The sequence below is a fragment of the Hypanus sabinus genome, chromosome 25 (genome assembly GCF_030144855.1).
Source record: "Hypanus sabinus isolate sHypSab1 chromosome 25, sHypSab1.hap1, whole genome shotgun sequence".
Taxonomy (NCBI): domain Eukaryota; kingdom Metazoa; phylum Chordata; class Chondrichthyes; order Myliobatiformes; family Dasyatidae; genus Hypanus; species Hypanus sabinus.
In genome coordinates this window covers 12,881,464-12,903,984 of record NC_082730.1, presented here as the reverse complement: position 1 = coordinate 12,903,984, position 22,521 = coordinate 12,881,464, and the positions used below count along the sequence as shown (strand labels likewise).

At 40.0% G+C, this 22,521-nt stretch overlaps 1 protein-coding gene across 4 annotated transcripts in view; it reads right to left on the bottom strand.

Annotated features, from left to right (window-relative positions):
• LOC132381023 (AMP deaminase 2-like) overlaps positions 1-22,521 on the bottom strand; it is a 167,468-nt gene that overhangs the window by 62,213 nt on the left and 82,734 nt on the right. The window contains exon 1 of one of the 4 annotated variants that reach the window (XM_059950120.1): positions 15,445-15,541. The exons of the other annotated variants lie outside the window; for them this stretch is intronic. The gene's annotated coding sequence lies outside the window, so the exon portion shown is untranslated. Of the gene's footprint in view, positions 1-15,444; positions 15,542-22,521 lie in introns of those variants that run through there. 4 annotated transcript variants of the gene reach the window in all.

Here is a 22,521-nt window from a genome sequence, read left to right as displayed (position 1 = left end):
CACATAGCAGAGCATATGTAAAAAAAATTCAAGTGTTAAGCAGGACGTCCACACATTCACAACATCAAACTACTCTCTATTCTTCGGAAGACTAAGGTAGCAACAGTATTTATTGCTCCCAAAATGCAGAAGTTTCTGTTAAAACATTTCCAGGAATACAAAGACCTCACTACTGTGTAAAAGTCTTCTGCACACATATATATAGCTAGAATGCCGAAGACTCTTGCACAGTACTGTAGTAGTTTTATGTATTGCACTGTATTGCTGCCACACAGAAAAAAACAACATATTTTGTGACACGTGAGTGATGATAAACCTGATTCTGATATGGGTCTCTGGTGTGGACTGAGAGTGGGGAACAGGGCAGGGAAAGGGGAATCATGGTTGGGGAAGGGAGAAGGGGGGAGGGGGAAGAGCAGGAGCATCAGAGAAACATTCTGTAATGATCAATTAACCAAATATTTGGAATCAAATGACCTTGCCTGGTGTCTCAGGGTTGGGTGTGTCTGCCCCTAGCACACCCACTCTGCACCTGTCCCACACATTGCCATGGCACTCTGGCCACACCATTCTGGACATCCTTTGCTCCTGCTAGATTTACAAACTCACTTCTCCGTTTCACATTGATAAATACAGTACTGTAGCGGTGTGCTACACGCAGCGCTAAAATTATGACACGGAGTCGGTAACTGCAGTCGAAGGAAAAAACTTTATTCGAAAACTTCAGCCTCACTTTTAAGCCTCCCTCAACCGGCCCCCCATGGCGCAGAGGCTCCAAAGCTCTGTGCTCGCAAACCCCTGTAGGCTATCTAATTGTGAGTCGGTTCGGATGCGCCAGGAAATGGGTCGCCACAGTACTGCAAAAGCCTTAGGTTATGTGTACAGCTACGATGCCCAAGTCTTTTGTACAGTGCTGCAGAGTCCAAAAAAAAGTGTGTTAGCTGTAACCTGTGTACTGTGCTACTGATTAATGACTTACCGTACCTCCACATTAAGGAATATCCTTGAATGTGCTCCAACATCAAAATGAAGGTCAAAGTGAAATAACAAAATTACAGTAATTATTTAATTAGAGTCAACTCTGCCACAAACCATTCATTTATCAAATTGCTCTCAAATAAAGGGAGTCACTTCAGAGGTCATTAAAAATTACTGTTGATTTGAGAAACAACTTGAGCATTTGAAAATGTCTGCTTACTTAAATCTGTCACTCAGTAGAAAACTTTGGTGTAGTCATCCACAAAAAGTTTAAGTTATTCACAGAATATCTACATTATACCTGCCATTGAGCAATAATAATATTACAAAATGTCAGATTTTAATTAGCAACCTTTATAGAATTTCAAACTTGATTAATATTTTCATAAAATAGATAAGTGATCTGTCCTCTTTTTATAGCCTTCTGGCACTTACTGTACATGTGAAGTACTAATAGATGCCAGGAACATTGTGAATTAACAGTGGAAAATGCCACTTTGAATCTGGTTTTATTGAACTCTGTCTACAACTTTACATCACTAATGAGGGAGATAAGAGGGTAGAGGAGCAACATGTCATATTCCACTTAGGTAGCCTCCAATCTGATTAGCCTGAACATTGATTTCTCCTTCTAATATTTTTTTTCCTTTTCTCCTCCCTCTTTTTCTGTTCCTCACTCTGACCTCTTACCGACTTGCTTCACCTGCCTATCATCACCCCCAGTACCCCTCCTTCTTCCCCTTCCCCAATGTCCACTCTCCTCTCCTAACAGATTCTTTCTCCTCCAGCCCTTTACCTTTCACACTCAATAGGTTTCACCTGTCACCTTCTAGCTTGTCCTCTTTCTTCTCCCCCACTTTTTTATTAAGCATTGTCCTCCTTCCTTCTCAGTCCTGATGGGGGGGGGGGGGGGCCTCGGCCCAAAATGTTGACTATTTATTCATTTTCATAGATGCAGCCTAACCTGCTGAGTTCCTCCAACATTGTGTGTGTGTTGCTCTGGATTTCCAGTATCTGCAGAACTTCTTGTGTTTATCATTAATGATCATCTTTCTGTCCAAATAGATGTTATGCAAATGAACAAAAACTTAACTGGGAAAAGCCTTCTAGTATTTCACCACACACATGCCACTAGAACTAAGGATTCCCATACAAATCCTAAACTTGTTGGGTTATCTTCAACAGTCTTCAAAAAAAGGAATTCTCCAGGAGTTCAGCAGCCATGAGTAAATTTGTTGTAATTCCTCATTTGCAAGGTGGGAATCTACTTACTGCATCTGCAAGTGCTCTGTAGGTGCTCTAAGACCAAAAATAACAATTAAATTATGTGTAATTTAAAAAGAAAATTACTTGAGCTAACTTAGAAGTTTGTAATTGTTTAAAACAGATCTGATTTTAAATATCTTAAATTCTTTGAAAGGGTGATTTTTATTTCCACGTCACAAAAGATATTAATGAAGCAATTGAAAAGAAGTTTCTGACTGCTTCTTTACATTCCTGCTATTTAAAATCTCTGACAGTCAACATGGTCAAGAGAGAGGCTTAACTGTTTTTTTTAAAAGTTACTTTATAAGCAGGATTTATTCTGACAGGATGGATATGCAATAAAGAAAATGCAGAAGAGATTCACCAGGATGTTGCCTGGAATGGAGGGCTTTGGAGGACATTTTAAAGGGGTTGGGTTTATTTGCACTGAAATATTGGAAGCTGAGGAGTGTCCTTATAGAGGTTTATAATATTATGAGGGGAAGAGACAGGATATATAGAATCTTTTTTCTATGGTGAGGAACCTAAACTACAGATTCAAGATTTTTTAATGAGATCTGATGAATAATTTTTCCACATAGAGTGGTGGTTATATGGGAAGTGCTGCCAGAGGAAGAGGTACAGTCAGTTACTATTACAATGTACAGCATTCTAAAGTGAGTTAATGGGATTAGCGTAGGTAGGCATCACAGTGGACATGGACAAGTTAACTCAAAAGGCCCAGTTTTATTCTGTATAACTCTAGATTATGGAATTATTGAGGCATGGTTGCGTAGTGGTTAGCACGTTTTACAGTACCAGTAACTTGAGTTAATTTCCCATTGCTGTCTGTAAGGAGTTTGTACGCTCTCCATGACCATGTGGGTTTCTTCCAGGTCCTCCGCTTTCTGACCATAGTTAATTGGTTAACCTATCAACTAGGTTAATTAGTCATTTTAAACTGTCCTGTGATTAGGCTAGGATTAAATCAGGGGTTGTTGGGTTCAAAGGGACACAAGAGCCCATTCCGCACTTTATCTCAATAAATAAAAAGTACATAAATTTCCATGTGATTTTCGGTAAGTGCAAATTGCAATGTTTATCACTGTTACTACAAAGCAAGAATGAACCTGGAGACAATTTTCAGGTTTTAAATAGCTGCTTATGCCTTTCACCACCAGCTGTGACTTTTTGTGATTCATTCAATGGACAATTGATGAGCAAAAAATAGGACTCCATGAAAGTCACGAGTGATAATAAGTGATAATTTTGCAAGGTCAGTGACAGTGCATATTTTCTGTAACATGTATAGATTCAGCTGCTCTATACCTTCCACAACAATGGCAAAAAGGAATTGAACATCATTAGTTTAGACACGAGGAAATCTGCAGATACTGGAAATTCTAACAACAACACACACAAAATGCTGGTGGAACACAGCAGGCCAGGCAGCATCTATAGGGAGAAGCGCTGTCCTGACGAAGGGTCTTGGCCCGGAACGTCGACAGCGCTTCTCCCTATAGATGCTGCCTGGCCTGCCGTGTTCCACCAGCATTTTGTGTGTGTTATCATTAGTTTAGCACTGGTTCTGGTCAATTAAAATATTTAAATACACTCAGAATCTTGAAGATTAAATAGCAATAATCAAACTAGCATTATGAACCATTTACTATTTGCTGAAGGGGAACCAAGTTGCTTGAACATGACTAATCTGTAAGCAAAGCTGACATAGACAGCTGGATATATAATTGTATATATGTACACCAAACAAAGGAGTCAAAGGCATGGGACTATACTGGCTCACAATTTTTCCAGCCTCAAGTATTTAGAAATACATTCCTATTCAGTAGTGCTAGTAGCTTTATAATCATGCAAGCATACTGCACCATGCCTGTGAGAATTCTTACCTAGGTTAAAGTTTTTATCCATAAATTTGTGACTTATAAACACATTAGAGAAGATATAGTACTCAATTTCTCTCTCCCACTCCCACATAAGTCTACACCTGGTAAGCCACTATTGAGTTTTCATTTTATACTCATTGTCCAGATCTGGATATCACTGTCAACACTGGCATTCACTACCCTTCCCTAATTCCACTTACGAACTACCTTCATGTTCTGCTGTGGTCCAGCTGGTGAAACAACTCCCATAGTGTTATTTGAAGAACCAGCGATACATTTCCAAGTCAGGATGATGTATAGTTTGGAAATGAACTGGAAATGGTTTGGAAATGCTCCATGCTCAAACTACCCTTGTCCTGTTTGATGGCTGAGGTTGCACTTTTGGGAGGTTCTGCTTTAGTAATCTGGGTGAGTATATGCAGAGTGTTTTGTGGAAGGTAAATTCTGCATCCTAAACTTTCTTTCTCTCCATCAGTGTGCATCAGTAGTGGGAGGAAGCAAGGAGTATTTAGGGTGGTTGAAAGCACACTAATTAAGCTGCTTTATTATAGATCGGAGTTCCCAACTTTTTTTTAAATGCCATGGACCCTTACTGTTAACCGAAGGATCAATGGACCATCGCTTATTCTAGATGGTGCTGACTTAATGAGAGTTGTTGGTGTCACACGTATCCATGAAAAAAAATCAATGGCGAAACCTGAGGATATTGACAGTGAGTACTTTTGTACAGTACTGTAGGTAATCCACCATACTGCTGCCACCAAAAATTAACAAATTTAATGACATAGCTGAGTGACAATACACCTGATTCTGATATTGGGCCTATTGTGTACTGAGGGTGGGAAGGGGAAACATGTTTGGGAAAAGGGGAAGAGAGAGGGCAGGGAAGCACCAGAAAGACACTCTGTAATGATCAATAAACCAGTTGTTTGGAATCAAATGACATTGCCTGGTGGCTCGGGACTGGGGGTGTCTAAATCCGCTTCAGCCCCTTTAGGCACTCCCTCTCTGCCATCCGTCCCTCAGCCCCACTCATGGCACTCTACCCTCACCATTGCACAGTATGTGAATCTTAAGTGTAAGCAATTAAGACTTTTTTCTTGGAGGTGGTCATTGACTGGCACTTCTCTCGTGGAAATGTTACTTGTTCCTATCAGCCGTTGTTCAGATGTTCTTTCATTCAAACATGGACTGCTTCATTTGCTGAAGTTGTGCTTCAAACTGAATATTTTGAAAGCAACATCAAATATCCCTCCCCTCGACTTTCTCAAGGAAGATCATTGACAAAGCACCTGAAAACCCTTCCCCAAGAAGGAGACGGAAAGATCTACCTCCAAGGTCTTTCTTTGTGTGAGGTACGAATAGATTTTCATTAGTGATGCATAAGATTGGCTCAAATTCAAGTTTATCAAGTTCTCCACCCTGTTCTACATAAAATAAATACCGTAAAAGGTTATTGACTTTGCTGAAATACCATCGTGAACTCTTAGAGATCCAGGATGCAATAAAATCAGAGGCTTGGGACAGGGAATCTCAATGAAAAAATACACACCAGCAAAGGGACGAAGTGATCTCTATTCTGACTATAAATGCAAAAGGACCATATCATAAAATAAAACTTATTTCAATAAATTTATTCAATTGTTTTCATACTTTTAGTATTTGCACGTTTCAGTGCCAGTTCATCACAATCCATCAATCCTGCCCCTCACTTATTGCCCTGTAACTATTCTCTTGCACATGCCCCATGACACTCCAACACTTCACAATCTCCCTGAACTTGAGACTATTCTCATTTTCTATTTAACTTAACCAGCAGCAGATTTTTGGGATGTGGGGTTAAACTAGAGCAACTAGGGAAGATCCACCTAGTCATAGGAATCCACAAAGGCAGCACTTAATGAAGGATTGTACTATATTCACAAGAACTTTGTGACAGCTGCAGGACAGAATTCATTGCTACCGTCACAAACTGACTTACAACAATTAGCTTTCACTACTGCAGCAAACAGTCGTCAAACGTAATTACAAGAACACTGAAAAAGTAAAAACAGAATCAAAGTTAAATTACCCTGCAATGATGGAGGAGTGGAAAATCATTTTAAGTAAAGGCAGTGTGCAGGTATACTGCCTTGGATACTGTTGGTGGAGGTGGGGGGGGGGGGGGTGGTGGTTGACCTAGTAGAGGAAAGCCACAGTGGTCAGGGGCTCTGCCTCTGTGGCCTATAAGGGAAGGGGGGAGCGAAGAGGCAAGCTGCTGTAATAGGGGTTTCGTTGGTTAGGGAAATAGAGGTTCTGTGAATGAGAACGTGAGCAGCCAGAGGTCATGGTTCACGTCAGTACCAATAATGGTTAGGATGAGTGACGAGGTCTTGCAAAGTGAATTCACGGAGTTATGTGCTAATTTAAAGGACAGCACTTCCATGCTTCTGATCTCAGGATTGCTACCCATATCACGTGCTGGTGAGGCCAGAAATAGGAAGATTATACAGTTTAACACATGGCTAAAGAATTGGTAGAGGAAGGAGGGCTTCAGGTTTTTGGATCATCCCTCTCTTCCAGGGAAGGTGGGACCTATATAGAAGGGACTGTTTGCACCTGAACCAGAGGGGGACTAATATCCTAAAAGAAAGGCTTCCTAGTGCTGCACAGGTCAAAGGTTTAAACTAGAGCTGCAGGGGGAAATGGGAACCAGAATGCCAGAACAGATAGCAGAGTAGTTGTGGAAAAAGATCTTACTAAGCATAAATACAAATTCAGGAATCAAAACATAAAGCATGGAGTGACTGATGTTCTAAGCTGCAAATATTCCAATGCAAGGAGTAATGTAGAGGCAGATCAGCATGTGACATTGTAGCCATTAGCGAGACTTGGTTGCAGGAGGGGCAGGACTGACTTGCTCAATGTTCTGGGGTTCCATTGTTTTATATGCAATACAGCAAAATAATTAAGGGGAGGGTGGCATTACTAGTCAGGGAAGATATCACAGCAGTGCTCAGTCAGGACAGACTGGAGAGCTTGTCTGGTGAGGCTTTATGGGTAGAACTAAGGAAAAAGAAAGGTGTGACCAAATTAATGGGATTACGTTACAGACAGTCCACAGGATTTGACCACACTTGAACCTATTAATACTGAAGGTAGAGCTATAGTCAATAAATAAAACTATAATTCCAAGAAAACACATCTCCCAACTCCCACAGATGCTCAAATGATTAACAGCATTCTGAAGGAACTAACTCGAACTAACTAAACAAGAGATTCTGCAGAGGCTGGAAATCCATAGCAGCGCACACAAAATACTGTAGGAATTCAGTAGATCAGGCAGCATCCTTGAAGGGGAATAAACAGTTGAAGCTTCAGGTAGAGACCTGTTGACTATTTATTTCTCTTCATAGAAGCTGTATGACCCAAGTTCCTCCAGCATTTTCAGTGTTGTCTGGAATGCAGTAGTCTCCCCCTCACCCCAGTACAAAATTGAGACACCATACATTGCTACCGCAAGGTTATAATTACAGGGAAAATGACAAAAGTGCGGCAATAGGAAATAATTTTACAAACTGCCAAAAACCGCAATGAGGAAAATCTGAAATAAAAATAGAAAATGCTGGAACAATTCAGTTCTGTAAGAACCTTTGATAGAGTCTGTTAAATTATTTAGCAACACAGAGCAGAGTTGGCCCTTTGAACAACATCACCCCCTGCGATCCTAATTTAACCCCAACCTAATCACATGACAGTTTACAATGAGCAATACCAATTCAGCAGGTCTTTGAACCACAGGAGGAAACTGGAGCACCCATGGAAAACGTACTCATTCCATGGGTGTACGTATAGAGACTCTTCGCAGAGGACGTCGGGATGGAATTCCGACACCGAGCTGTAACAGTATCGTGCTAACCACTAGATCAAGAATTTTAATACATTAGTAAATAATCACACTTTCCAGTGGATATAGGCTCATGAAAATCCCTCAAATGGGTTTAGTAGATCTTTTCACAAACAAGAGAAAATCTGCAGATGCTGGAAATCCAAGCAATACACACAAATTTTTTTTTATTAAACAAAATATACTTTATTCAAAAATAAAATTATATACAATAAACTATTCAATGCCTTTCAATCCTTTACAACTGTTTCCATCGCTGTCTTTACTTTTTCACACTTTTCACCACCCACGTGGCACTCTGTTATTCCATATTTACGTACACTTGTTTAAGGGTATACACCCCGCCCCCCCCCCACCCCTCAACTCCCGCGGGAGAAGAACCCTAGACTGTGGTCCTTCCCCACCGGGCCCTTGCGGTGGCTGCATCAAGTTTGAGTGCATCTCTCAGCACGTACACCTGCAGCCAAGAATGTGCCAGTCGGCAGCATTCCCCCACGGACATCTCCATGTGCTGGTAGACCATCAAGTTTCGGGCCGACCAAAGAGCGTCTTTGACCGAGTTGATGATCTGCCAGCCGCACTGGATGTTGGTCTCGGTGTGTGTCCCCGGGAATAGCCCGTAGATCAGAGCGTCCTCTGTTACGCAGCTGCTGGAGATGAACCTTGACACTGAATACACACAAAATGCTGGAGAAACTTATTTAAAAAAAAACACAAAATAGACTTTATTCAAAAATAAAATTACATACGATAAACCATTCAATGACTTTCAATCCTTTACAACTGTTTCCATTACTGTCTTACATTTTCACACTTTTTGCCGCTTACGTGGCACTCTGTTATTCCATATTTACGTACACTTGTTTAGGGGTATAAACCCAACACCCCTACCCCTCAACTCCCGTGGCAGAAGAACCCTAGTCTGCGGTCCTTCCCCACCGGGCCCTTGAGGTGGGTGCACCAAGTTTGAGTGCGTCCCTCAGCACGTACACCTGCAGCCGAAAATGTGCCAGTCACTCAGCAGGCCAGACCACATTTTGTGTGTGTTGTTCAGTAGATCTTTTGCAAGGAACTGAAGTATCTAGTACTAGAGACCATGTCTTTAAGGTTAAAAGGGGGCATGTGAGGCAAGGTTTTTTAAAAAAATACACAGAGTGATGCACACCTGGAATGCACGGTTGGGGTGGTGGCAGAGCTAGATATCACTGGAGCATTTAAGAAACTTTTAAGTAGGTATATGAATATGCAAAGAAGGGAAGGATCTGTTCAATGTGTGGGGAAAAGGGATTAGAGATTGATTAGGATTCATTGGCTTAATTAACTCAGCACAACATGGCGAGCAAAAGGGCCTGTCCTGTGTTGTATGTTCTATCTTCTTTTGATACAAGACTAAACAAACAAAATTAGCATATTAGATATAGAAGCAGATTTGAAGAGAGTTCAATAACCCATTAGTCTTGATAGATACTGACTACATAAAGAAACAAGAAAAGTTAAACTCAACCAATTAACACTGAAGTAAACTTGCTCAATTCACTGTAAGACTATCCTCCATACACAATAAACACTCCAGATTTGGAATTTTGACGTTATGCTCTTTTTTCATCTCATTCCAGGCATCCCTATATTCTCCATCGACTGCTCTTTCAGAACTAGAAAAACTTAATACACAAAACTAAATGCTTAATTTTATCTGAGATTCATACATCTTTCCAGCTACAAATCAAAGCAGGCAACAAGATGTGTTGATGCACCATCAATAACTCACTCTGAGACGTAAAGGCGAGATATTGGCTTTTATTGGACTGGAAGGAGGAATAAGCAGTGAGTGACCACCATACTGGAGACTGAGAGGCCAGGCTCAGGCCTCAATCGCCTTTATACAGGGGTCTGTGGGAGGAGCCACAGGAGTAGTCAGCAGGGGGCGTGTCCAGACAGGTATATGTAGTTCACCACATGTGTTTAGACCTTCAACAGCGTACAATCCACCACAAAGGACTGCACAGTAACAGCCTGGGAGCACTCACCATCTCATCTCCCTCCATGGGGAAGCATTTTATAATGTACCCTTACACTTCTGTCTCCCTTCAACCCAAAGTAAAAAAAATGAACAATTAAGTTGCTCTCCTTCTAAAACTGCAATATTTCTGCTTATAACTCAATAGTGAATAAAAAATTCAATAATTAAACTTCATAATCCAGACAGTAGCATTATGAAGAGATACAGCTCAAATATATCGTTGAATCCAGAGACACAGTCAGAAACAAGGTATTCATGCAATATAAAAAACACTAGAATTGGAATACGTCTTATTATTTGTATTCAGCACAGATCATTTACAACTCTATCCTGCCACAATGTCACTTCCTGCTCCGAAATCCATTATTTTCCCTGCTGAACATGCAACAAAAACAGCTGTCATTAGATGAGCTGGTATACAATTCCATATGTTAATCTAAAAACTTGCGCTAACAACAACTAATTGGCTAACTCAGCTGTCATATACAATGCGAAGCTACGTAAACTGAAAAATGTGGTCAAGCTCAAAATATGGTTGAGTTACAGATCTAAAATTGCACTGCTGAAGTTCTAAAAAGGAATCACAACAAGTCATATCTGGCATTCAATCAGTTCTCCTGGAAACTCAGCTGTAATCACAGAAGTGTACTTAACCATACTCAGCATCCTCAGGGTTAGGGATTAGGGAGCATGAATTACTCCCGTAAGATTAAACTTGAATTTATATTCCTTCACTCTACACAAAACACCTTTGTAAGATTCGTCATACGATTCTCCTCACTATCAAGACAAAAATATCTTTTTTTTTCTCCCACCAGTAAAAATAGATTTTTTTTCTCTTCAGTAACTACATGACAATTTCAACAATTAATCTACATGGTCATTCAGTTTCTCGTTCTATAATACTTAAAAGTACATCTACTTATCACGTTTGTTATTTAGTATCAAAGTAGAATCTAAAGCATAAATTCCTTAAATTAACAACATGAGTGAATCTGCAGATGCTGGAAATAAATAAAAACACAAAATGCTGGCAGAACTCAGCAGGCCAGACAGCATCTATGGGGAGGAGGTAGTGACGTTTCTTCCTGGACTCCAGAAAATTATTTCCTTAAATTAAAAGTCTGGTTCATCTTTCAATAAGACTGTGACTGATCCACTGCATGAAACCCACCTTTCCATGTCATCCTTTTCCTTAATCAGAAAATTCTACTGAGCTTAGCTTAAACTATATTCCTTGGCTGAACAAGCATTACAGCATGGTAGAATATTTCAAAGATTCACAACCCTAAGGCAAGAAATTTCACACCTAAATGAATAATCTTTTATCCTGAAATTTCTGTCTCCCTAGTCCTGGACAATCCCAACGAAGAAAATAAGCTTTCAGTATCTATTCTGTCAATCACTTGCAGAATTAAATATATTTCAATAAAATCTACTGTTGTTCTTCTATGTTATTGAGTTTACCTCCAATCCATTTAATTGGTGCTTCATAAGTAGTTTATCCCAAAAATTAATCCAGTGAATCTATCCTGCCCACTCCAAGGTCTATATATCCTAATTCAGATGTAGAGACAAAAGTTGTAGATAGTACTCTAAGCTTTATAAAATTAAAGCCCTGCACAGTAAAACTTCATTGCACTTGCAACAGCTCCTATTACAATAAAGACAATTGGATATTTTGCCTTCATTGTTAATTTCTGCGTTGTGCATACAAGGATATTCCAGTTCCTTGTATAGCGCACAATGCTCTTATAGCTTAGGGTGTTGGAGTTTTAAGTTTAATTCCAACGCCATCTGCAAGAAGTTTGTAAGTTCTTCCCACGTCTGTGTAGGTTTCCTCTGGGTGCTGCAGTTTCCTCCCATGGTCCAAAGCCATACCAGTTAGTATCACAAACACAAGAAAATCTGCAGATGTTGGAAATCCAAGACAACACACACAAAATGCTGGAGGAACTCAGCAGGTCAGGCAGCTTCTATTGAAAAGAGTAAACAGTCACCATTTCGGATCGAGACCCTTCATCAGAACCCAATGAAAGGTTTTGGCCCAAAAAGTCAATTTTTTTTTTCCTTTCCATAGACATTGCCTAACCTGCTGAGTCCTCCAGCATTTTGTGCGTGATACCAGTCAGTAGGTTAATTGGTCATTGTAAATTGTCCCGTGATTAGGTTAGGGATGTATCAGTGTGTCGCTGGGTGGCTCAATGGGCCAGAAGGGCCTGTTAAGCACGGTATCGCCAAATAAATAAATTACATTTTCACTCTGACCTATGAAATTGAATGGTAATACACTGGTCACTTTCCCCACAATTAGAGTCACAGAGCGCCACATCATAGAAGCAGGCCCTTCTACCCACCTATTCTCTGCCGAACCAAACCTGTTTTGAACGTAGTTATGATAAGATATCGTGGCAGCTTCTTCCAAAATTCCATGTAGAATAGTTCTCATAAGATCAAAAGGTATTGAATGTATCAAAACTATTTTAGAAAGGAAGTATGGGGTGATATTTAGATCAACTGGACTTTAACATAATGCAAAGCCTTGTTGTCTGCACGAGCATAAAAAAATGTGATATGAAAAAATATTGTATTGATTTAAATTATTTTCCCCATCCCCCACCCCTCAAGGATTCCCTGAGAGCACCATACAGACAACCTTTCTCTTCTGTGTTTGCAGCAGGTGTTTTAATTTCCATTGAAAGCTTTTGTCTTCCTCATGTACTGAAAATATTGTGTATTGGAAAACAGTACAAACCAATGTGAAGAGATTTATCAGAACCTTGTTACACTTTTCTGGCCAAAAAGAAATCCGAAAGTAAACTGTTTCTTCTATCCTCGCAGGTAACTTAGGTCTTCAGCAAACAGGTCAAATTTAACTGTAGGGATTTTGAAGTTGAACTTCAAAATCTGATAACATTATTTAATTCCAAATCCATTAATCTATTTCTATCTTTCAGCTCAAAATTAAAAGTTCAAAATGAATCATTCAATTTCTAAAAGGACTCAAAATGCTGACAGGTGTTGTTTAAACATGAGGAAATCTGCAGATGCTGGAAATTCAAACAACAACACACACAAAATGCTGGTGGAACACAGCAAGCCAGGCAGCATCTATAGGGAGAAGCGCTGTCGACATTTTGGGCCGAGACCCTTTGTCAGGACTAACCAAAAGGAAAGATAGTAAGAGATTTGAAATTAGTGGGGGGAGGGGGAAATGCGATTTTCCCCTGACAAAGGGTCTCGGCCTGAAACATCGACAGCACTTCTCCCTATAGATGCTGCCTGGCCTGCTGTGTTCCACCAGCATTTTGTGTGTGTAGGTGTGTTTAACTTTACTTTAAATGCTTACTGCATGTAACACATTTAGATTTGTATTAGCAACTTTAATTGCCGAGAATTTCTCAATGCTAAACTGAAAATAAAAGCTAAGAGGTAAGGAAGATAATTCCTTTTGATTATAAATTCATAATGATACAAGAAGCATCAGGTAGGAATGCAAACTCATCATCCGCTGTTAGATTGGAGCAGCCTGACCCAATTTCACCTAGCAAGCTGACCAAATGATATTATGAACTTTTCATTGGAACTGCATCAATAAGCACCTGAGTTTTTTTAAATTCTCTCTTTGCAAGGCAGCTTACTTCTTTTTTAACTTCAATTTCATTCATGTGTCTCACATGTTGATGCATAGATAGCCTAATAGCTTAAAAAAAGTTAGAAGAAATATCAAGTCAGGCTGGCGTATTAAAAAAAGCATCAGTGCCACAGACTATTCAAATAATTCCGATATGGTACTTTTTAAATCACAAATTGTTACAAATTTCTAAAGTGTTAGAAGATCCAGATGTTACAATGTCATGAGACAGGGCACTATTATGACATACAGTAAACGGTTCAGAAAGTTGTCATTATGTTTACTTGATTAAATTATACAGTGCTGGAGATTAATGCCCAGTCAAGGAAAACAACAATTATTTGTTAAGATTTTGAAATCAAAATGCAAAGGAATAAATAAAGGAATGAAAGTTATGGATGGGGTTACTGTAAACCTCACATTTCCCAGCATGCCAAAAATCTTCTGTGCCAATAATTTCCATTTGCTGGTAGCAATTTTGCAACTGTTCCTTTGTTTTCTTTCTGCCTCCCATGTCCGTTAATCTCTTTCCCCTTTCACATCAATCTTCTTTTAATCATTTGATTGCTCCTGCCTCATATCGTATCATAGATGTCTTTTTTGAATCTTTCCTTCCCTAGCAACTAGCTATTTACGTTTGTTTAACGATTATTACTTGTATCCTTTCATTGCTGATTAAAATCACTTTCTTAGCACAGATGCTGCCACAGCGATTTCAACACACCTAGGTATTATTTTACCCCTCCAACTGAACAATGGGGGGAAAAAACTCCGTTTGGGCACGGATGATGAATTAATAATATTGGAAAACAAATTAATTAGTTATATCACAGGTAAATTCAACTACGAATCTGAAGAACTACGTTTTGATTTTTTTTAAAGAATAAACTCATAAAGCTGTGTAAAACAAATTTCAAATACTCAAGTAAAATACAAGATTCCGACAATTTTCGCATCGCACACATGCTAATTTGAGTATTGCCCCGCAAATCAGAATGGCTGCATCGCTTCCTCGAGTTATTAAAACTTTAACCAAACATTAGATTAAATCCATGAAAACGTAAATATTTCATTAAAACTAAAATCAATGCTGCATATTACACAGGATGCGGCATTCAACTGCAGAATAAACAGCAGACACTCGCTCAGACGTACAATTACAAGGTAGAGCTGCGCCGAATGGACTTTCAGAACCGAATCACATACATTTAGCCGGGAGAAAGTAGAGCAGCTCAGACATTCGACAATCAAGTGGACAACTACAGCAAGTACACACGCCAGATTAAATCCTTTATACTGCAGTCACTACCGCATAACCTGGCAACAGTATTTAGCCACACATTTCAGTTACCTCTTGCGGTTAATAAATTGATGTACAATGTACATTAAGATCGGCAGAACTGATGAGGCCACGCAATGCAGAGACGAAGGCTATTCTGATTTCATAGAGAGGCAGTGCACGGTTATATTAAACGTGCCTTCTCGGCATTCCCGTATTAATTACTGCAATACAATCCCTGAAACTTATACATTATTAATTTTAATTTTTAGCACTACTAAAAACTACAACTTTTTGTGTTTAAAAGCTTCATCTAGCAATGTGCTACTTACCAAGCAGCTGAAGAAAGAGGGAGAGGGAGATGGGGGAGGGGGTTACGATGCTGCACGAGATTTTCTAGACTCGCTTCGCCTATTTGCTTGAAATCAATACCGAATACAAACGAAACATAAATGGGATTATTGCAGTCACCCCAGAGCAATGGTAGCGCTTTATTACCCGTTTCGTCCACGAGGTACCGGGAATCATCTGAACTCCTCAGCCTCAGCACCGAGCCGCCGTTAAATAGCCCGTTGATAGCAACAATCACTGCCACCCTCCCAGCTGGCAGAGAGGAAGGGCTCGCCAAAGCAAGCCCCTCCCAAGTCACGCGTGATGCAACACTGTCCCCGAGAAGTTAGGATATAATGGCACGAGTTTACGATTCACCTTAAATCATCAGCGAAACCAGAACAAATCCTAACAGAATGGGCATTCATTAATATCACCTCATGTCAAACCGATGGTTTTCAACTGCACCTCTCGTACAGATTATGTCGTGCTGACTTTGCCGACAGATCATAAAATAGACAGATCTGTGCTGGGGTTATTATGCTACCTGGCCCAACGTACTTCCCACCCACTCTGTCCTTTTCTCCCGAGGTCTCCGAGGAGCTCTTTATTTATAGGAGGGGAACCCCTGATCTTCCCATCTACCTCATATGACCCCTGCACTCTCCCATCAGAATACCAGGACAATTCCACCCTGGATGTACTTATACATGGAATGATCTGTCTGGATGGCAGCAAGCAAAATCTTTTCGGGGTATCTCGCACATGTGACAATAACAAACCAATTCCAGTTCTTTCCATATGCATTAAATATCCGGGTGAAAATCTCACACTCTGCCCAGACAAGCACTGGCATGTATAGTGTACCATCTACAAGCATGGTAGTTTGCCAAGTTTGAGGATCCAACACAGGTATCAACATAAAATGGATATTACTTCTTAGTTACCTCTCCAAAAGGGGCCTGTGACCTCAGTCCGCTTCCCTTGGCTGCAGGGTTTAGTAGCAGTAGTCTCAAAGTCCTCAACCATTTATTCTGAATGCCTCTTCACACAGACCACAGTGAAATCCCATTATGCTATCAGTTTCACCATTGAGCTGACCATATACATAGATGAGATCAAACCCTATTGCCATTCAAAGCAAATCTCTGCCAAATTACATAACAGGGCACACAAACCTAGGTAAGTTATAATTACTTAAACTGATAGCCAATTGTCATGGAATAAACATATTAACTTTTAATAAAGTGAGGGATATAGGGATTGGCCAAGAAAGTGGAGTTGAGTTAGAAGTCCAGGAATGATCTTACTGAAATAATGCAGTACCCACATTTGCTCTGATTTCTTAATGTGTAATCCATGTTAATTTTATGATTTTCTCAAAGGATTTCTAATAAGTATGATGTAATTTTCACTCTAACAACAACTGCATAAAAAGTGCAAGCCTCAACATTAATGCTAATAAACGAGAAGTGGGTACTTTATATATTTTATCCACTAGGTCTTCACTTGGCCTTGGATCATCAGGACAATACAAATGCCTATGTCAGGATGCAGTTTACTGACTACTGCTCAACATTTAACATAATCATTCCTAATTGAAAAACTCCCTCTGCAACTGGAACCTCAACAACCGAAAGACCACAATCTGTGCAGATTAGAAATACCATCTCCACCTTGCGGATAATCAAAACAGGCGCACCTCAAGGATGTGAACTTAGCCCAATGCTCTATGCTCTCTACACACATGACAGTATGGTAAGGTACATCTCAAATGCCATCTATAAATTTGCTGATGGTACTGCTATTCTTGGCAGAATTTCAGATGGTGATGAGAGGGGGTATAGGAGTATGACTTATCAGCTAGTTGAGTGTTGTCGCAGCAACAACTTTGTACTCAGCATCAAAAGACCAAAGAACTAATTGTGGACTTCAGAAAGGGTAAGACACAGAACCACACACCAGTCCTCACAGAGGGATCCAAGTAGAAACAGTGAACAATTTCAAGTTCCTGGGTGCCAGTATCTTTGAGGATCTATTGCAGAGCAAATATATCAATGCAGCTAACAAGAAGGCACGACAGCAGCCATTGTTCATTAGTAGTTTGAGAAGAATTGATATGTCACCAAAGACACTCACAAATTTCTGCAAATGTACCATGGAGAGCATTCTGGCTGGCTGCATCACTGTCTTGTCTGGGGGGGGGGGAGGGGGCTACTGCACAGGGTCAAAATAAGCTGCAATGAGTTGTAAACTCAGCTCCACCGTAGGCACTAGTCTCCATAGATTCCAGGAATTCTTCAGAAAGCAATGCCTCAAAAAGGCGGCATCCATCATTAAGGACCCTCATCACCCAGGTCATGCCTTGTTCTCATTGTTATCACCAGGAAGGAGGTACAGAAACCCTGAAGGCGCACACACCAAGATTCAGGAATAGTTTCTTCCCCTTTGCCATCTGATTTCTGAATGGACAATGAACCCATGAACACTACCTTATTATTTTTAATTCACTACATATTTTAGTTAACTATTTAATATATATACTTACTGTAATTTATAGTTTATTTTCTATTATTATGTGATACATTGTACTGCTGCTACAAAGACAACAAATTTCATGACATATGCCAGTGATATTAAACTTCATTTTGATTCCCCTTGCTGAACTGGAAACAATGAACAGATCTAGATATTCATCAGCAGGAACAGCTTCCCTGTTCTATATGGTTTAGTAGTTTCTACCTGCCTGAACCAAGTCTAAATTAACTTGGGTTAAGTGATGGGTTTGAAATGGGTTAGGCACGTATCCTGACTAAGCACTCAGATTCAGGCTGGGTTAGACAGTGCCCTGCTGACCAAGCTCTGTAGTTTATCCAGGTCAGGATAACTTGTCAGGCATATGTTCTCAGTTCCTCATCAATATTTAGTGCTTCACCCTCAAACTGGTAAATAGTACCTTGAGATAGTTTTATTTATGGCAAAGCAGGATAGATATGAAAAATTAATTAAAGCTGATTGCGGTTGGGCCAAGTTATATATAATCTTATTAATTAAAAACAAGGTTTAATTTTACTTTGAACATAGCTCTGGTTTAGATATCCAATGAGAATTGTATTACAAAAGGTGTATGACTTTCAAATAATTCTTTTGGCCACTGATGGTTGTGAGAAATGCACTGGAAAGAGAAGTTAAGCCATGATTTTGAATGGTGTGGCAGGCTGAAAGGATAGACTGACCTTCCTCTGATTTAATCAGTTCTGACCTTTGGAAAAACAAACACCTTCAATATCCACATAACCTGCAAATTCAGTAAAATTCAAAGGTCATGCAGTGGCACAAGTTTAGATTTTATCTCATCAATCAAGCAAATGTTTAAGTTTTACATGTTACTTTTTCCCTCTATATTTACATAATGCATCGCATTAATCTTCTCCTGAAAATTTTCCAGACAGTAGCTATCTGCAAAGATTCAAGTGCAAATAGTTCACAAAGAATGTTTGGAAAGTTTACTCACCCCACATTCCAATCTTTTCCGGAAGTTGTAAAATTAAATGAATATTCATGCAGTCATAGAGTCAAAGAAACAGGTTTGGCCCAAATAGTCCATGCCAAACTTTTGTTGGCCTTTCACCCTAAACCCCTGACCTCCAATTCTTGGCATTTTGATTAACAAAGTATAATTAAAATCACAAACAAGACAGAATCAGCAGATGCCGGAAATCCAAACAACACACAAAAAATGCTGGAGGAACTCAGCAGGACAGGCAGCATCTATGAAAAGAAGTACAGTTGACATTTCAGCCCAGACCCTTTGGCAAGACTGATTTTCCATAGATGTTGCCTGGCCTTCTGAGCTCTTAAAGCATTTTGGAAAGAAAAGGTCCAATCTACAATCCTCCCATCTCCATCCTTCACCACCAAAACATCTAAATTCTAACATTTCTTTCAATTCATGAAACTAATAAACTTATCTTACGTAGTGCTTACTCTTGGAAATACGTGGACAAAATAACTGGAATGCATTTTTTTTGGTATATATTTGATTCATTTGCCATTATTGCACAAGAATGTTTGACAAAAAGACTTATGGAAAAATTTAATCTGATATTGCAATAGTAACCCAGTAGTTTACATACACTGCACTGAAAATGATACATGGCCCTTGCTGTAAGTTGCAGCTCGATTTCAACACTGCAACATTAGTATGGAACATATTTTATTCTGGGCAAAGAAAAAGCCACAATAATAAGGGTGGTTGCTAAGAATAACCACAATTGTTTCTTGGGAACATCAGAAAACTCATACTCTCAACATACCTTGCTCTGGGAACTAGACTGTATTTATCAACTTTGATGTTTAATAAAAACTATCCTCTACAAAATACTAACACAGAAGTGAATGGTTTTGACTACAGTTGGGCTCAGTGAGTGACCATAACTCAAATTTTGTCATAAAATCTATCAACTGCAGTTGCACTGCAAATTAAAATAATTTTGAAGGGTAAATATACTCAAACTCCAAAGTTCAAAGTAAATGTTATCATCAAAATACACATGTGTCACCTGCAAGCATATCAGCAAATCTATAGAATAGTAACTATAATAGGATTAATGAAAGATCAACCAGAGTGCAAAAGACAACAAACTATGCAAATGCAAATATACAGTAAATAAATAGCAATAAATAACGAGAGCATATAAGAAAGAATCCTTGAAATGAGATCATTGGCTGTGGGAACATCTCAATGAATGAGCAAGTGAGTGCAGTTATCCTCTTTGTTCAAGAGCCTGATGGTTTTGGGGTAGTAACTGTTCTTGAACCCAGTGGTATGAGTCATGAGGCTCTTGTACTTTCTATCTGATGGCAGCAGCAAAAAAAGAACATGGCCTGGGTGCTGGCAATCTCTAATGATGGATGCACACACAAAATGCTGGAAGAACTCAGCAGGCCAGCCAGCTTCTATGGAAGAGTATAGTCGCTATTTCAGGCCGAGATTCTTCATCGGGACTGGAAAAAAAATGAGTCACAGTAAGAAGGTGGAGGGAGGGGGAGGAAGAACCACAAGATGATAGGTGGAACTGGGGGTGTGGGAAGAGGGGTGAAGTGAAAAGCTGGAAAGATTGGTGAAAGAGATACAGGACTGGAGAAGGAGGAATCTCCAGTCCTGTATCTCTTTCACCAATCTTCCCAGCTCGAGGAGAGGACAGGAGGCCATGGAAGAACGAAAGGAGGAGGATCCCGCTTTTTCAAGCAGGTGGAGTGTAGGTACTTGGCAAAATGGTTTCCCAATCTGCATCGGGTTTCGCCAATATACAAGAAGCCACACAGGGAGCATAGATACAGTAGATGACCCCAACAGACTCACAGGTGAAGAGTCGTCTCACGTGGAAGGTCTGCTTGGGGCCCTGAATGGTAGTAGAGAGGAGGAGTAGGGGCAGGTGTAGCTCTTGTTCTAGAAAAAGTGGGATCGCCCAGTGGCCGCACATTTTAATTCCACTTCTCATTCCCACTCTGACATGTCAGTCCAAGACCTCCTCTTCTGTCAGGCCACACTCAGGTTAGAGGATCAACACTTTAAATTCCATCTGGGTAGCCTCCAACATGGCATGAACATCAATTTCTCCAACTTCTGGTAATGCCCCCCTCTCCTTCAGCATCTTCCATTCCCATTTCCCTCTCTCACCTTATATCCTTACCTACCTATCACCTCTCTCTGGTGCTCCTCCCCCTTTTCTTTCTTCCATGGCCTTCAGTCCTCTCCCATCAGATTCCCCCTTCTCTAGCCCTATACCTCTTTCACCAATCAACATCTCAGTTCTTTACTTCACCCCTCAGCCCCTTCCTGGTGGTTCTTCCTCCCCTTCCCCTACTTTCTTACTGCAACTCCTCATCTTTTTTTTTCCCAGTCCTGATGAGGGGTATCATCAGGAAATGTTGACTGTACTCTTTTCCATAGATGCTGCCTGGCCTGCTAAGCTCCCCCAGCATCTTGTGTATGTTGCTTGGATTTCTAGCATCTGCATAGTTTCCTCTTGTTTCTGCTGATGCTTGCTGCAATGCTACAGCAGCATTTCATGTAGGTGTGCCCAGTGGTTGGGAGGGCTTTAATCCTGATATGTGGGCAAAATCCACTACCTTTTGTAGGATTTTCTGTGCAACTACATTGGTGTTTTCATATCAGGCTGTGATGCAGCTGGTCAGTACACTCTCACTAAACATCTATGGAAGTTTGTCAAAGTTTTAGATGTCTCCACAGAATCCTGAGAAAGTAGAGGCACTGCTGTGCTTTCTTCACAATTGCACTTATGCAATTCTGATCGTCTGATGGGGACTGGCTCATGGATCTCTGGTTTCCCTTTCCAGAAGTCTACAATCCGTTCCTTGGTCTTGCTGACATTGAGTGTCACTACCAACAAGTTGACAAGTGTGTGATTTAGATACCTATCTGCATGTCCAGATGGATGTTATAGATCTATTCAAATACAAAAATAAAAACCACAATGACGAGTAAAATAGTTAAAACTTGTGTACTGAGTGGAAAGGGGCAAAGGATAGCAATGAGGAAGGAAGGATTGAAAGGATACCCGAATTTTGTCTATGGGAAAAAAGGAGCTTGAAGTATTTACTGAAGGTCTGCCAGATTTCCATTAACTAGTTCAATGTCCAAGTAATCTTTTCTTTGAAGGCAGACACCAGGATAATGTCCAAGGATGTAGGTACTAAGATATACCATCTTTTTCAGTTCTTAGGTAAAGAGTCCAATTTGAAAGATTAACCTTATCTCTATTTCTACAGAAGCCACCTGACTAGCCGCATGTATCCACTATTTTTACCCCCACAAACTTCTAATATCCTCAATTTTTTTTAAATCTTCAATGCTCTCATTTACTTGATCTACCACATCTGAAAGATGATATTTCCAACAACACAACAGACCTGGATGGAATTTAGCAGGGCTTCAATCTTCTGAATCAGAGGCGAAACTTCTGCTAATGAACCAAGATAGAAATACAGTTACGTATTATGGAATGATTCTTTATTGGTTCTATTGTTGGCCAAGATGAATGAAAGGATGCAGAAACAAAATTGTAGAAATAGCTGTGTGACAAGTAAGTTATTGTAGCATTGATTCATGCACAAAACTGTATCAGGGTATGACTGAATGCCTATGTATTCAAAATGTACAGTATATCAGTGAAGGAGTGAGTATTTGGAACAACCGTTGGTATCATATGGTAGAAGACT